The sequence below is a fragment of the Rhipicephalus microplus genome, unplaced genomic scaffold, assembly GCF_043290135.1.
Source record: "Rhipicephalus microplus isolate Deutch F79 unplaced genomic scaffold, USDA_Rmic scaffold_35, whole genome shotgun sequence".
Taxonomy (NCBI): domain Eukaryota; kingdom Metazoa; phylum Arthropoda; class Arachnida; order Ixodida; family Ixodidae; genus Rhipicephalus; species Rhipicephalus microplus.
In genome coordinates, this window is record NW_027464608.1 from 1686390 (window position 1) to 1700808 (window position 14419).

The window sequence follows — 14419 nt, forward strand, 5'->3', positions numbered from 1 at the left end:
GAAAGTTAAAGATGGTGAACCTGAATAAATCCTATGCTTAGAAGAAAAGATGACGAACTGAGATTTTGTAGCATTTATCTGTAGTTTATTTTGCCGGCACCAGGTAACTATGCTGTCCGCGTCGTGGTTAAGCTTGTAGATTAATGAATCAAGGTGGTTATCTGAGCAGAAAATAGTAGTGTCGTCAGCGTAAAGAATACAGTCAGATGATTTTAGGCATTGTGAAAGATCATTGATGTATATTAAAAATAAGAGAGGTCCTAATATTGATCCCTGCGGTACCCCAATGTTACTTGTTTTAGGGTGTGAGTAAGTGTTAGATATAGACACAATATATTCTCTATTTTTTAAGTAGTTACGTAGTATTTTCAGTGGCGGGCCTGCTATTCCAATAGACTCTAATTTAGAAAATAGTATATCGTGAACAAGTGAATCGAATGCTTTAGATAAATCAATAAAGAGCGCCCCAGTCAAATTACCTGCATCAATTGCCTGCCGGATTTTATCTGTCAAGTAAATTAATGCTAAATCAGTTGAGTATCCCTCCCTAAATCCAAATTGATTTGTTGATAAGACATGAAATTTTGAAAAATAGGAAGACAAGCGTGTTACTATTAGTTTTTCAACAACTTTGCTAAAGAATGAGAGTATAGCTATAGGTCGATAATTAGATGTGAGACGCTTATCTCCCTTCTTGAAAACAGGAATTATTTTGGCTTTTTTCAAGGAGCTTGGAAAAGTTCCCGTGGTAAAAATAAGGTTTACTATGTGACAAAATGTTTCAGATATTAAACTTGCTATGAGTTTTATGAAAGAGGGGCGGAAATTATCAATACCGGGCCCGGTATTTTTTAGACTAGAAATGATAGTGACTATTTCTTCAGGTGTCACGGGGTGAAGGAAAAAGCTGTGAGGCATGCGTGGGTAAGGCTGGGTCAGAGGATCGTCTTCCCGTTGCTTGTCTGTACAGAAGAAGTTAATAAAAGAGTTAGCAATGTCTAAGGGATTATCGAGAAGTAGGTCTCCCGATTTTATCATTGTTATTTCGCTATGCTGGTTGGATCTACCCAAAAACGAGTTTAAAATTACCCACTGTTTTTTTACATCATTACCGGCACACTTAATTTTATTTTCATAGTACTGTGTTTTGGCATGTTTGAGTAGTTTTCCTAAACGATTAGAATATTTTTTATACCTATCATGAAGCGCAGTATTGAACGGTTGTTTTTTTGTTTTTCTGTAAAGGTTATCTTTTTTCTTCAGGCAATCAAGCAAACTGCTAGATAGCCATGGGTTACGAGGAGCTGAGAACGGTTTTTTACAGTTCATTATTTCGGTAGAATCTGCAAGGGCATTGGAAATTATCTTTGAAAATGTATCGTAGGCAGTTTCAGGGTTATCGCACGCGATGACTGGGTTCCAGTCTGTAGCAGATATTAACTCAAAGAACTTTGTTGAATTGAGCTTCTTTCTGGTTAGGCCTGTGACAATAGCGCAAGGAGTGTAATTTAAACGCACAAATATTGGATAGTGATCGGTAACAGAGGCTTCGACAACGCCGCAGTCAGGGTTAGTAAGGAGATTTGATAAAACGTGGTCAATAAGTGTACCTTGTTTATTTGCGGGACATCGAGTTGGAAGCGTAACTAGGTTTTCATACCCAAAGCCATTTAGGCAGTTAACGTATTCATTGAACAGTGTGTTGGATGGATCTAGGAGGTTAATATTGATATCGCCCATGATAATGACATTTTTCTGCTCCAGTGATAATTTGTGCAACAAATTACCAAGGGCCGAACAATAAGCACTTCCACATGATGACGGTGAACGATAGATGCAACCAACTATAAGGTTTTTTTTTGTCCTGTGAAAAAAATGAATCGTGAAATTCAACCCAAACAGATTCGCAGTTAGCCACTTTGAGTGTCAAGTCAAGTCGTCTATGAAAACGCAGTTCCGAGGACACGAAAACAGCCGCACCACCATGATTACTATTATCGTGGTGACAGTATTCAGCAGAGTATGAGGGGAAGGTATACAAGTGATTATGAGATGCGGAAAGCCACGTTTCGCTAATACAAATCACAGAAAACCTGTGACTAGTTGATGATAAGAAAGTTGTGATACCATCCATGTTTTTTTGCAGACTGCGTGCATTAAAATGAATTAGTGAACGGCAGGGCAAGGAAAAATAGGTCTGAAGTTCGTGAGGTCGAATGTACGAAGCCATTTCACGTAACTGAAAGATTGACTACTAGACTGATTGCAAAATGTTAGGCAATATTGCATAAATCAGAATCGGAAGCAATGCGAATTACCCGACTGTCGGGAGACTTCCGCACCTTAATCTGGCAATTTTCTGTCCAGATGAACTGCCATCCTTTTTCTTTCTTTAAGGCAAGTGCCCTAGAGAACAAGCGCTCATTGTCTGGTGATAGGTGCTCATTCACAAATATTGCCTGTGCGTTCTCTCCTGAATACCCTATACTTCGAGTGTTCAGCCGCGCCCTTCTGGCTTTCTTCATGAACTCGTTCTTTTTTTCACGAGAGCAAAACCGCACAATTATATTCCTTTGACCGGACTTTGCAGGTACACGATGTACCGTGTCGACATCGCTAGCCGAGACCTTACAGTTGATATTGTCGCCAATGGCAGTCAGGATTGCGGAACAATCCTCTCCTTGGGTAGAGGGCACCCCTTTTATTTCCAAGTTATTTAACCTTGAGTACTGCTCGAGGTTGGCGACTTTACTTTGAAGGGCCTCATTTTCTGCTTTTAGAGCGCGATTTGCGGCAGTCAGCTCGAGCTGCTGGGAGCGTGTCGACTCGACCACCTCGTTCAAGAGTTTTAAACTGTCATCCATACGACCAACTTCAGCTCTCAATTCACCGACGTCTAAGCCTGCGTCCTGAAGCTTGGTTTGTATATTAACAACAAGCCGGTCAACCAATTCGTTCAATCTAAGTTTGAGTAAATCTTCTAGCTCGTCTAAGCGCTTGCAGAGTTCGGCATTCGTCGGCATCGTGTAAAATGGCTAAACACGTGAGTACAAAGTGAGTATACAAGCCGTAACACCAACAGTAGCAGCAGCAGTTGCTAGACTAAGAAATTCTAAGGAAGTGTCAAAAATGAAGCAACCAACCTGTGAAACCAAGGAAGTTCGCTTAGATGCGTGCTTGTGAATGCAACTGCTGCTGCTACAACAGTGATGCTTCCGCTGGGACACCTTTTATGACAGAGGAACGGGCCGCGTAGAAGCAGCTTGGGGGCGGCTTCAGCGCAAACTGCGCCAAGGCCAGATGAGTGGTCCTTTTCGCGCAGGCACGTGTACGATGCATGGAAGAGAACCCAGGTAGTCGCCGCGGCTATCTGTGAAACCAAGGAAGTTCGCTTAGATGCGTGCTTGTGAATGCAACTGCTGCTGCTACAACAGTGATGCTTCCGCTGGGACGGCTTTTATGACAGAGGAAACGGGCCGCGTAGAAGCAGCTTGGGGGCGGCTTCAGCGCAAACTGCGCCAAGGCCAGATGAGTGGTCCTTTTCGCGCAGGCACGTGTACGATGCACGGATGAGAACCCAGGTAGTCGCCGCGGCTATCTGTGAAACCAAGGAAGTTCGCTTAGATGCGTGCTTGTGAATGCAACTGCTGCTGCTACAACCTGCTTGTGAATGCAACTGCTGCTGCTACAACCACAAGTTGTGGAGTTTCTAGTTCTGGAGTTTCCCGTTGCGGAGTATCCAGTTGTCGAGTCTCTAGTTGTGGAGTTTCTAGTCGGAGTTTCTTGTTGCAGAGTTTCTAGTTGTGGAGTTTCTAGTTGTTGAGTTTCTAGTTGCAGAGGCGAAATTGCGGAGTCTCTAGTTGTGGAGTTTCTAGTTGTGGAGTTTCCAGTTGTGGATTTTCTGGTTGCGGAGTTTCTGGTTGTGGAGTCGCTAGTTGTGGAGTCTGTAGTTGTGGAGTCCCTGGTTGTGCAGTTTGTAATCGGAGTTTCTAGTTGCGGAGTTTCTGGTTGTGGAGTTTCTAGTTGTGGAATTTCTAGTTGTGGAGTTTCAAGTTGGGGAGTTTCCAGTTGTGGAGTTTCTAGTAGCGGAGTTTCTAGTTGTGGAGGTTCTAGTTGTGGAGTTTCTAGTTGTGGAGTTTCTAGTTGCGCAGTTTCTAGTTGTGGAGTTTCCAGTTCTGGAGTTTCCAGTTGCGGAGTGTCTAGTTGTCGAGTCTCTGGTTGTGAAGTTTCTAGTTCTGGAGGTTCTAGTTGTTGAGTCTCTAGTTGTGGAGTTTCTAGTTGTGAAGTTTCTAGTTCTGGAGTTTCTAGTTGTGGAGTCTCTAGTTGTCGAGTCTCTAATGGTGGAGTCTCTAGTTGTGGAGATTCTAGTCGGAGTTTCTAGTTGTGAAGTCTCTAGTTGTGGAGTCTCTAGTTGTGGAGTTTCTAGTTATTGAGTTTCTCGTTGTGGAGTTTCTAGTTGCTGAGTTTCAAATGCGGAGTCTCTAGTTTTGGAGTTTCTAGTTGCGGAGTATCTAGTTGTAGAGTTTCTAGTTGTGGAGTTTCTAGTTGTGGAGTTTCCACTTGTAGAGTCTCTAGTTGTGGAGTACCTAGTTGTGGAGTTTCTGGTTGTGGAGACTCTAGTTATGGAGGTTCTAGTTGTGGAGTTTCTAGTCGTGGAGTTTCTAGTTGCGCAGTTTCTAGTTGTGGAGTTTCTAGCTCTGGAGTTTCCAGTTGCGGAGTATCTAGTTGTCGAGTCTCTAGTTGTGGAGTCTCTAGTTGTGGAGTTTCTAGTTGGAGTTTCTTGTCAGAGTTTTTAGTTGTGAAATTTCTAGTTGTGGAGTTTCTAATTGTGGAGTCTCTAGTTGTGGAGTTTCTAGTTGTGGAGTTTCCAGTTGTGGAGTTTCTAGTTGTGGAGTTTCTGGTTGTGCAGTTTGTAATCGGAGTTTCTAGATGTAGAGTTTCTAGTTGTGAAGTTTCTAGTTGTGGAGTTTCAAGTTCTGTAGTTTCTAGTTGTGGAGTTTGTAGTTGTAGAGTATCTAGTTGTGGAGTTTCTAGTCGCGGAGTTTCTAGTCGCGGAGTCTCTGGTTGCGGAGTCTCTAGTTCCGGAGTTTCTAGTTATGGAGTCTCTAGTTGCGGAGTCTCTAGTTGCAGAGTCTCTAGTTGCGGAGTTTCTAGTTCAAGTATCTCTAGTTGTGGAGTTTCTATTGTGGAGTTTCTAGCTGTGGAGTTTCTAGTTGCGGAGTCTCAAGTTTTGGAAATTCCAGTTGTGGAGCTTCTATTTGGGGAGTCTCTAATGGCGGAGTCTCTAGTTGTGGAGTTTGAAGTCGGTGTTCCTACTTGTGGAATTTCTAGTTGCGGAGTGTGTAGCTGTATAGTTTCTGGTTGCAGAGTTTCTAGTTGTGAAATTTCTAGTTGTGAAGCCTAGTTGTTGAGTTCCTAGTTGTTGAGTTCCTAGTTGTTGAGTTTCTAGTTGCGGAGTTTCTAGTGTCGGTGCTTCATTTGCGGCGTCTCTAGTTGTGGAGTTTCTAGTTGTGGAGTTTCCAGTTGTGGAGTTTCTAGTTGCGGAGTTTCTGATTGTGGAGTTTCTAGTTGTGGAATTTCTAGTTGTGGAGGTTCTAGGTGTGGAGTTTCAAGTTGCGCAGTTTTTAGTTGTGGAGTTTCTAGTTCTAGAGTTTCCAGTAGCGGAGTATCTAGTTGTCGAGTCTCTAGTTGTGGAGTTTCTAGTCGGAGTTTCTTGTTGCAGAGTTTCTAGTTGTGAAATTTCTAGTTGTGGAGTTTCTAGTTGTGGAGTCTCTAGTTCTGGAGTTTCTAGTTGTTGAGTTTCTAGTTGTTGAGTTTCTAGTTGCGGAGGTTCAATTGCGGAGTCTCTAGTTGTGGAGTTTCTAGTTGTGGAGTTTCCAGTTGTGGATTTCCTGGTTGCGGAGTTTCTGGTTGTGGAGTCTCTAGTTGTGGAGTCTGTAGTTGTGGAGTCCCTGGTTGTGCAGATTGTAATCGGAGTTTCTCATTGCGAAATTTCTAGTTGTGGAGTTTCTAGTTGTGGAATTTCTAGTTGTGGAGTTTCAAGTTGGGGAGTTTCTAGTTGTGGAGTTTCTAGTTGCGGAGTTTCTAGTTCTGGAGGTTCTAGTTGTGGAGTTTCTAGTTCTGGAGTTTCCAGTTGCGGAGTGTCTATATGTCGAGTCTCTAGTTGTGGAGTCTCTAGTTGTGAAGTTTCTAGTCGGAGTTTCTACTTGTGGAGTTTCTAGTTGCGGAGTTTGTAGCTGTGGAGTTTCTGGTTACAGAGTTTCTAGTTGTGAAATTTCTAGTTGTGGAGTCTAGTTGTGGAGTTTCTAGTTGTTGAGTTCCTAGTTGTTGAGTTTCCAGTTGCGGAGTTTCTAGTTGCAGAGTTTCAATTGCGGAGTCTCTAGTTGTGGAGTTTCTAGTTGTTGAGTTTCCAGTTGTGGAATTTCTAGTTGCGGAGTTTCAATTGCGGAGGCTCTAGTTATGAAGTTTCTAGTTGTAAAGTTTCTCGTTGTGGAGATTCTAGTGGCGGAGTTTCAAATGCGGAGGCTCTAGCTCTGGAGTTTCTAGTTGCGGAGTATCTAGTTGGGGAGTTTCTAGTTGTGGAGTCTCTAGTTGTTGAGTTTCTAGTTGCGGAGGTTCAATTGCGGAGTCTCTAGTTGTGGAGTTTCTAGATGTGGAGTTTGCAGTTGTGGATTTTCTGGTTGCGGAGTTTCTGGTTGTGGAGTCTCTAGTTGTGGAGTCTGTAGTTGTGGAGTCCCTGGTTGTGCAGTTTGTAATCGGAGTTTCTAGTTGCGGAGTTTCTGGTTGTGGAGTTTCTTTTTGTAAATTTCTAGTTGTGGAGTTCCAAGTTGGGGAGTTTCTAGTTGTGGAGTTTCTAGTTGCGGAGTTTCTAGTTGTGGAGGTTCTAGTTGTGGAGTTTCTAGTCGTGGAGTTTCTAGTTGCGCAGTTTCTAGTTGTGGAGTTTCCAGTTCTGGAGTTTCCAGTTGCGGAGTGTCTAGTTGTCGAGTCTCTAGTTGTGGAGTCTCTAGTTGTGGAGTTTCTAGTCGGAGTTTCTAGTTGCAGAGTTTCTAGTTGTGAAATTTCTAGTTGTGGAGTTTGTAGTTGTGGAGTCTCTAGTTGTGGAGTTTCTAGTTGTTGAGTTTCCAGTTGTGGAGTTTCCAGTTGTGGAGTTTCTAGTTGCGGAGTTTCTGGTTTTTGAGTCTCTAGTTGTGGAGTTTCCAGTTGCGGAGTTTCTAGTTGTGGAGTTCCTATTTGTGGAGTTTCTAGTTGTGGAGTTTCAAGTTCTGGAGTTTCTAGTTGTGGAGTTTCTTGTTGTGGAGTTTCCAGTTGTGGAGGTTCTAGTTGTGGAGTCTCTAGTTGTGGAGTTTCTAGTTGTGGAGTTTCTAGTTGTGGAGTTTCTAGTTCTGGAGTTTCCAGTTGCGGAGTATCTAGTTGTCGAGTCTGTAGTTGTGGAGTCTCTAGTTGAGGAGTTTCTAGTCGGAGTTTCTTGTTGCAGAGTTTCTAGTTGTGAAATTTCTACTTGTGGAGTTTCTAGTTGTGGAGTTTCTAGTTGTTGAGTTTTTAGTTGTGGAGTTTCTAGTTGTGGTTGTTCAATTGCGGAGACTCTAGTTGTGGAGTTTCTAGTTGCGGAGTGTCTAGTTGAGGAGTTTCTAGTTGTGGAGTTTCTAGTTGTGGAGTTTCCAGTTGTAGAGTCTTTAGTTTTGGAGTATCTAGTTGTGGAGTTTCTGGTTGTGGAGACTCTAGTTATGGAGGTTCTAGTTGTGGAGTTTCTAGTCGTGGAGTTTCTAGTTGCACAGTTTCTAGTTGTGGAGTTTCTAGTTCTGGAGTTTCCAGTTGCGGAGTATCTAGTTGTCGAGTCTGTAGTTGTGGAGTCTCTAGTTGTGGAGATTCTAGTCGGAGTTTCTTGTTGCAGAGTTTCTAGTTGTGAAATTTGTACTTGTGGAGTTTCTAGTTGTGGAGTTTCTAGTTCTTGAGTTTTTAGTTGTGGAGTTTCCAGTTGTGGATGTTCAATTGCGGAGTCTCTAGTTGTGGAGTTTCTAGTTGTGGAGTTTCCAGTTGTGGAGTTTCTAGTTGTAGAGGTTCTTGTTGTGGAGTTTCTAGTTGTGAAGTTTCTAGTTTCGGAGTTTCTAGTTGTGGAGTCTCTAGTTGTCGAGTCTCTAATGGTGGAGTCTCTAGTTGTGGAGTTTCTAGTCGGAGTTTCTAGTTGTGGACTTTCTAGTCGTGGAGTTTCTAGCTGTAGAGTTTCTAGTTGTTGAGTTTCTAGTTGTGGAGTCTCAAGTTGTGGAGTTTGAAGTCGGTGTTCCTACTTGTGGAGTTTCTAGTTGCGGAGTGTGTAGCTGTGGAGTTTCTGGTTGCAGAGTTTTTAGTTGTGAAATTTCTAGTTGTGGAGTTCCTAGTTGTTGAGTTCCTAGTTGTTGAGTTTCTAGTTGCGAAGTTTCTAGTGTCGGAGTTTCATTTGCGGCGTCTCTAGTTGTGGAGTTTCTAGTTGTGGAGTTTCCAGTTGTGGAGTTTCTAGTTGTGGAGTTCCTATTTGTGGCGTTTCTAGTTGCGGTGTTTCAAGTTCTGGAGTTTCTAGTTGTGGAGTTTCTAGTTGCGGAGTTTCCAGTTGTGGAGGTTCTAGTTGTTGAGTTTCTAGTTGTGGAGTTTCTAGTTGTGAAGTTTCTAGTTCTGGAGTTTCTAGTTGTGGAGTCTCTAGTTGTCGAGTCTCTAATGGTGGAGTCTCTAGTTGTGGAGATTCTAGTCGGAGTTTCGGGTTGTGGAGTTTCTAGTTGCGGAGTTTCTAGTTTTGGAGTTTCTAGTTGTGAAGTCTCTAGTTTCGGAGTCTCTAGTTGTGGAGTTTCAAGTTGTTTAGTTTCTCGTTGTGGAGTTTCTATTTGCGGAGTTTCAAATGCGGAGTCTCTAGTTTTGGAGTTTCTAGTTGCGGAGTATCTAGTTGTGGAGTTTCTAGTTGTGGAGTTTCTAGTTGTGGAGTTTCCAGTTGTAGAGTCTCTAGTTGTGGAGTATCTAGTTGTGGAGTTTCTGGTTGTGGAGACTCTAGTTATGGAGGTTCTAGTTGTGGAGTTTCTAGTCGTGGAGTTTCTAGTTGCACAGTTTCTAGATGTGGAGTTTCTAGTTCTGGAGTTTCCAGTTGCGGAGTATCTAGTTGTCGAGTCTCTAGTTGTGGAGTCTCTAGTTGTGGAGTTTCTAGTCGGAGTTTCTTGTTGCAGAGTTTCTAGTTGTGAAATTTCTAGTTGTGGAGTTTCTAGTTGTGGAGTCTCTAGTTGTGGAGTTTCTACTTGTTGAGTTTCTAGTTGTGGATGTTCAATTGCGGAGTCTCTAGTTGTGGAGTTTCTAGTTGTGGAGTTTCCAGTTGTGGAGTTTCTAGTTGCGGAGTTTCTGGTTGTGGAGTCACTAGTTGAGTAGTCTCTAGTTGTGGAGTTTCTGGTTGTGCAGTTTGTAATCGGAGTTTCTAGATGCAGAGTTCCTAGTTGTGAAGTTTCTAGTTGTGGAGTTTCAAGTTCTGTAGTTTCTAGTTGTGGAGTTGGTAGTTGTAGAGTCTCTAGTTCCGGAGTTTCTAGTTATGGAGTCTCTAGTTGCGGAGTCTCTAGTTGCAGAGTCTCTAGTTGCGGAGTTTCTAGTTCAAGTATCTCTAGTTGTGGAATTTCTAGTTGTGGAGTTTCCAGTTGTGGAGTTTCTAGTTGCGGAGTTTCTGGTTTTTGAGTCTCTAGTTGTGGAGTTTCTAGCTGCGGAGTTTCTAGTTGTGGAGTTCCTATTTGTGGAGTTTCTAGTTGTGGAGTTTCAAGTTCTGGAGTTTCTAGTTGTGGGGTTTCTAGTTGCGGAGTTTCCAGTTGTGGAGGTTCTAGTTGATGAATCTCTAGTTGTCGAGTTTCTAGTTGTGGAGTTTCTAGTTCTGGAGTTTCTAGTTGTGGAGTCTCTAGTTGTCGAGTCTCTAATGGTGGAGTCTCTAGTTGTGGAGATTCTAGTCGGAGTTTCTAGTTGTAGAGTTTCTAGTTGCGGAGTTTCTAGTTTTGGAGTTTCTAGTTGTGAAGTCTCTAGTTGTGGAGTCTCTAGTTGTGGAGTTTCTAGTTGTTGAGTTTCTCGTTGTGGAGTTTCTAGTTGCGAAGTTTAAAATGCGGAGTTTCTAGTTGTGGAGTTTCTAGTTGTGGAATTTCTAGTTGTGGAGGTTCTTGTTGTGGAGTTTGTAGTCGTGGAGTTTCTAGTTGAGCAGTTTCTAGTTGTGGAGTTTCTAGTTCTGGAGTTTCCCGTTGCGGAGTATCTAGTTGTCGAGTCTCTAGTTGTGGAGTTTCTAGTCGGAGTTTCTTGTTGCAGAGTTTCTAGTTGTGGAGTTTCTAGTTGTTGAGTTTCTAGTTGCAGAAGTTAAATTGCGGAGTCTCTAGTTGTGGAGTTTCTAGTTGTGGAGTTTCCAGTTGTGGATTTTCTGGTTGCGGAGTCGCTAGTTGTGGAGTCTGTAGTTGTGGAGTCCCTGGTTGTGCAGTTTGTAATCGGAGTTTCTAGTTGCGGAGTTTCTGGTTGTGGAGTTTCTAGTTGTGGAATTTCTAGTTGTGGAGTTTCAAGTTGGGGAGTTTCCAGTTGTGGAGTTTCTAGTAGCGGAGTTTCTAGTTGTGGAGGTTCTAGTTGTGGAGTTTCTAGTCGTGGAGTTTCTAGTTGCGCAGTTTCTAGTTGTGGAGTTTCCAGTTCTGGAGTTTCCAGTTGCGGAGTGTCTAGTTGTCGAGTCTCTGGTTGTGAAGTTTCTAGTTCTGGAGGTTCTAGTTGTTGAGTCTCTAGTTGTGGAGTTTCTAGTTGTGAAGTTTCTAGTTCTGGAGTTTCTAGTTGTGGAGTCTCTAGTTGTCGAGTCTCTAATGGTGGAGTCTCTAGTTGTGGAGATTCTAGTCGGAGTTTCTAGTTGTGGAGTTTCTAGTCGCGGAGTTTCTAGTTTTGGAGTTTCTAGTTGTGAAGTCTCTAGTTGTGGAGTCTCTAGTTGTGGAGTTTCTAGTTGTTGAGTTTCTCGTTGTGGAGTTTCTAGTTGCTGAGTTTCAAATGCGGAGTCTCTAGTTTTGGAGTTTCTAGTTGCGGAGTATCTAGTTGTACAGTTTCTAGTTGTGGAGTTTCTAGTTGTGGAGTTTCCAGTTGTAGAGTCTCTAGTTGTGGAGTATCTAGTTGTGGAGTTTCTGGTTGTGGAGACTCTAGTTATGGAGGTTCTAGTTGTGGAGTTTCTAGTCGTGGAGTTTCTAGTTGCGCAGTTTCTAGTTGTGGAGTTTCTAGCTCTGGAGTTTCCAGTTGCGGAGTATCTAGTTGTCGAGTCTTTAGTTGTGGAGTCTCTAGTTGTGGAGTTTCTAGTTGGAGTTTCTTGTCAGAGTTTTTAGTTGTGAAATTTCTAGTTGTGGAGTTTCCAGTTGTGGAGTTTCTAGTTGTGGAGTTTCTGGTTGTGCAGTTTGTAATCGGAGTTTCTAGATGTAGAGTTTCTAGTTGTGAAGTTTCTAGTTGGGGAGTTTCAAGTTCTGTAGTTTCTAGTTGTGGAGTTTGTAGTTGTAGAGTATCTAGTTGTGGAGTTTCTAGTCGCGGAGTTTCTAGTCGCGGAGTCTCTGGTTGCGGAGTCTCTAGTTCCGGAGTTTCTAGTTATGGAGTCTCTAGTTGCGGAGTCTCTAGTTGCAGAGTCTCTAGTTGCGGAGTTTCCTGTTCAAGTATCTCAAGTTGTGGAGTTTCTATTGTGGAGTTTCTAGCTGTGGAGTTTCTAGTTGCGGAGTCTCAAGTTTTGGAAATTCCAGTTGTGGAGCTTCTATTTGGGGAGTCTCTAATTGCGGAGTCTCTAGTTGTGGAGTTTGAAGTCGGTGTTCCTACTTGTGGAATTTCTAGTTGCGGAGTGTGTAGCTGTATAGTTTCTGGTTGCAGAGTTTCTAGTTGTGAAATTTCTAGTTGTGAAGCCTAGTTGTTGAGTTCCTAGTTGTTGAGTTTCTAGTTGCGGAGTTTCTAGTGTCGGTGTTTCATTTGCGGCGTCTCTAGTTGTGGAGTTTCTAGTTGTGGAGTTTCCAGTTGTGGAGTTTCCAGTTGCGGAGTTTCTGATTGTGGAGTTTCTAGTTGTGGAATTTCTAGTTGTGGAGGTTCTAGGTGTGGAGTTTCAAGTTGCGCAGTTTTTAGTTGTGGAGTTTCTAGTTCTGGAGTTTCCAGTAGCGGAGTATCTAGTTGTCGAGTCTCTAGTTGTGGAGTCTCTAGTTGTGGAGTTTCTAGTCGGAGTTTCTTGTTGCAGAGTTTCTAGTTGTGAAATTTCTAGTTGTGGAGTTTCTAGTTGTGGAGTCTCTAGTTCTGGAGTTTCTAGTTGTTGAGTTTCTAGTTGTTGAGTTTCTAGTTGCGGAGGTTCAATTGCGGAGTCTCTAGTTGTGGAGTTTCTAGTTGTGGAGTTTCCAGTTGTGGATTTCCTGGTTGCGGAGTTTCTGGTTGTGGAGTCTCTAGTTGTGGAGTCTGTAGTTGTGGAGTCCCTGGTTGTGCAGATTGTAATCGGAGTTGCTCATTGCGAAATTTCTAGTTGTGGAGTTTCTAGTTGTGGAATTTCTAGTTGTGGAGTTTCAAGTTGGGGAGTTTCTAGTTCTGGAGGTTCTAGTTGTGGAGTTTCTAGTTCTGGAGTTTCCAGTTGCGGAGTGTCTATATGTCGAGTCTCTAGTTGTGGAGTCTCTAGTTGTGAAGTTTCTAGTCGGAGTTTCTACTTGTGGAGTTTCTAGTTGCGGAGTTTGTAGCTGTGGAGTTTCTGGTTACAGAGTTTCTAGTTGTGAAATTTCTAGTGGTGGAGTCTAGTTGTGGAGTTTCTAGTTGTTGAGTTCCTAGTTGTTGAGTTTCCAGTTGCGGAGTTTCTAGTTGCAGAGTTTCAATTGCGGAGTCTCTAGTTGTGGAGTTTCTAGTTGTTGAGTTTCCAGTTGTGGAATTTCTAGTTGCGGAGTTTCAATTGCGGAGGCTCTAGTTGTGAAGTTTCTAGTTGTGGAGTTTCTCGTTGTGGAGATTTTAGTTGCGGAGTTTCAAATGCGGAGGCTCTAGCTCTGGAGTTTCTAGTTGCGGAGTATCTAGTTGGGGAGTTTCTAGTTGTGGAGTCTCTAGTTGTTGAGTTTCTAGTTGCGGAGGTTCAATTGCGGAGTCTCTAGTTGTGGAGTTTCTAGATGTGGAGTTTGCAGTTGTGGATTTTCTGGTTGCGGAGTTTCTGGTTGTGGAGTCTCTAGTTGTGGAGTCTGTAGTTGTGGAGTCCCTGGTTGTGCAGTTTGTAATCGGAGTTTCTAGTTGCGGAGTTTCTGGTTGTGGAGGTTCTAGTTGTGGAGTTTCTAGTCGTTGAGTTTCTAGTTGCGCAGTTTCTAGTTGTGGAGATTCCAGTTCTGGAGTTTCCAGTTGCGGAGTGTCTAGTTGTCGAGTCTCTAGTTGTGGAGTCTCTAGTTGTGGAGTTTCTAGTCGGAGTTTCTAGTTGCAGAGTTTCTAGTTGTGAAATTTCTAGTTGTGGAGTTTGTAGTTGTGGAGTCTCTAGTTGTGGAGTTTCCAGTTGTTGAGTTTCCAGTTGTGGAGTTTCCAGTTGTGGAGTTTCTAGTTGCGGAGTTTCTGGTTTTTGAGTCTCTAGTTGTGGAGTTTCTAGTTGCGGAGTTTCTAGTTGTGGAGTTCCTATTTGTGGAGTTTCTAGTTGTGGAGTTTCAAGTTCTGGAGTTTCTAGTTGTGGAGTTTCTTGTTGTGGAGTTTCCAGTTGTGGAGGTTCTAGTTGTGGAGTCTCTAGTTGTGGAGTTTCTAGTTGTGGAGTTTCTAGTTGTGGAGTTTCTAGTTCTGGAGTTTCCAGTTGCGGAGTATCTAGTTGTCGAGTCTGTAGTTGTGGAGTCTCTAGTTGTGGAGTTTCTAGTCGGAGTTTCTTGTTGCAGAGTTTCTAGTTGTGAAATTTCTACTTGTGGAGTTTCTAGTTGTGGAGTTTCTAGTTGTTGAGTTTTTAGTTGTGGAGTTTCTAGTTGTGGATGTTCAATTGGGGAGACTCTAGTTGTGGAGTTTCTAGTTGCGGAGTGTCTAGTTGAGGAGTTTCTAGTTGTGGAGTTTCTAGTTGTGGAGTTTCCAGTTGTAGAGTCTTTAGTTTTGGAGTATCTAGTTGTGGAGTTTCTGGTTGTGGAGACTCTAGTTATGGAGGTTCTAGTTGTGGAGTTTCTAGTCGTGGAGTTTCTAGTTGCACAGTTTCTAGTTGTGGAGTTTCTAGTTCTGGAGTTTCCAGTTGCGGAGTATCTAGTTGTCGAGTCTGTAGTTGTGGAGTTTCTAGTTGTGAAGATTCTAGTCGGAGTTTCTTGTTGCAGAGTTTCTAGTTGTGAAATTTCTACTTGTGGAGTTTCTAGTTGTGGAGTTTCTAGTTGTTGAGTTTTTAGTTGTGGAGTTTCCAGTTGTGGATGTTCAATTGCGGAGTCTCTAGTTGTGGAGTTTCTAGTTGTGGAGTTTCCAGTTGTGGAGTTTCTAGTTGTGGAGG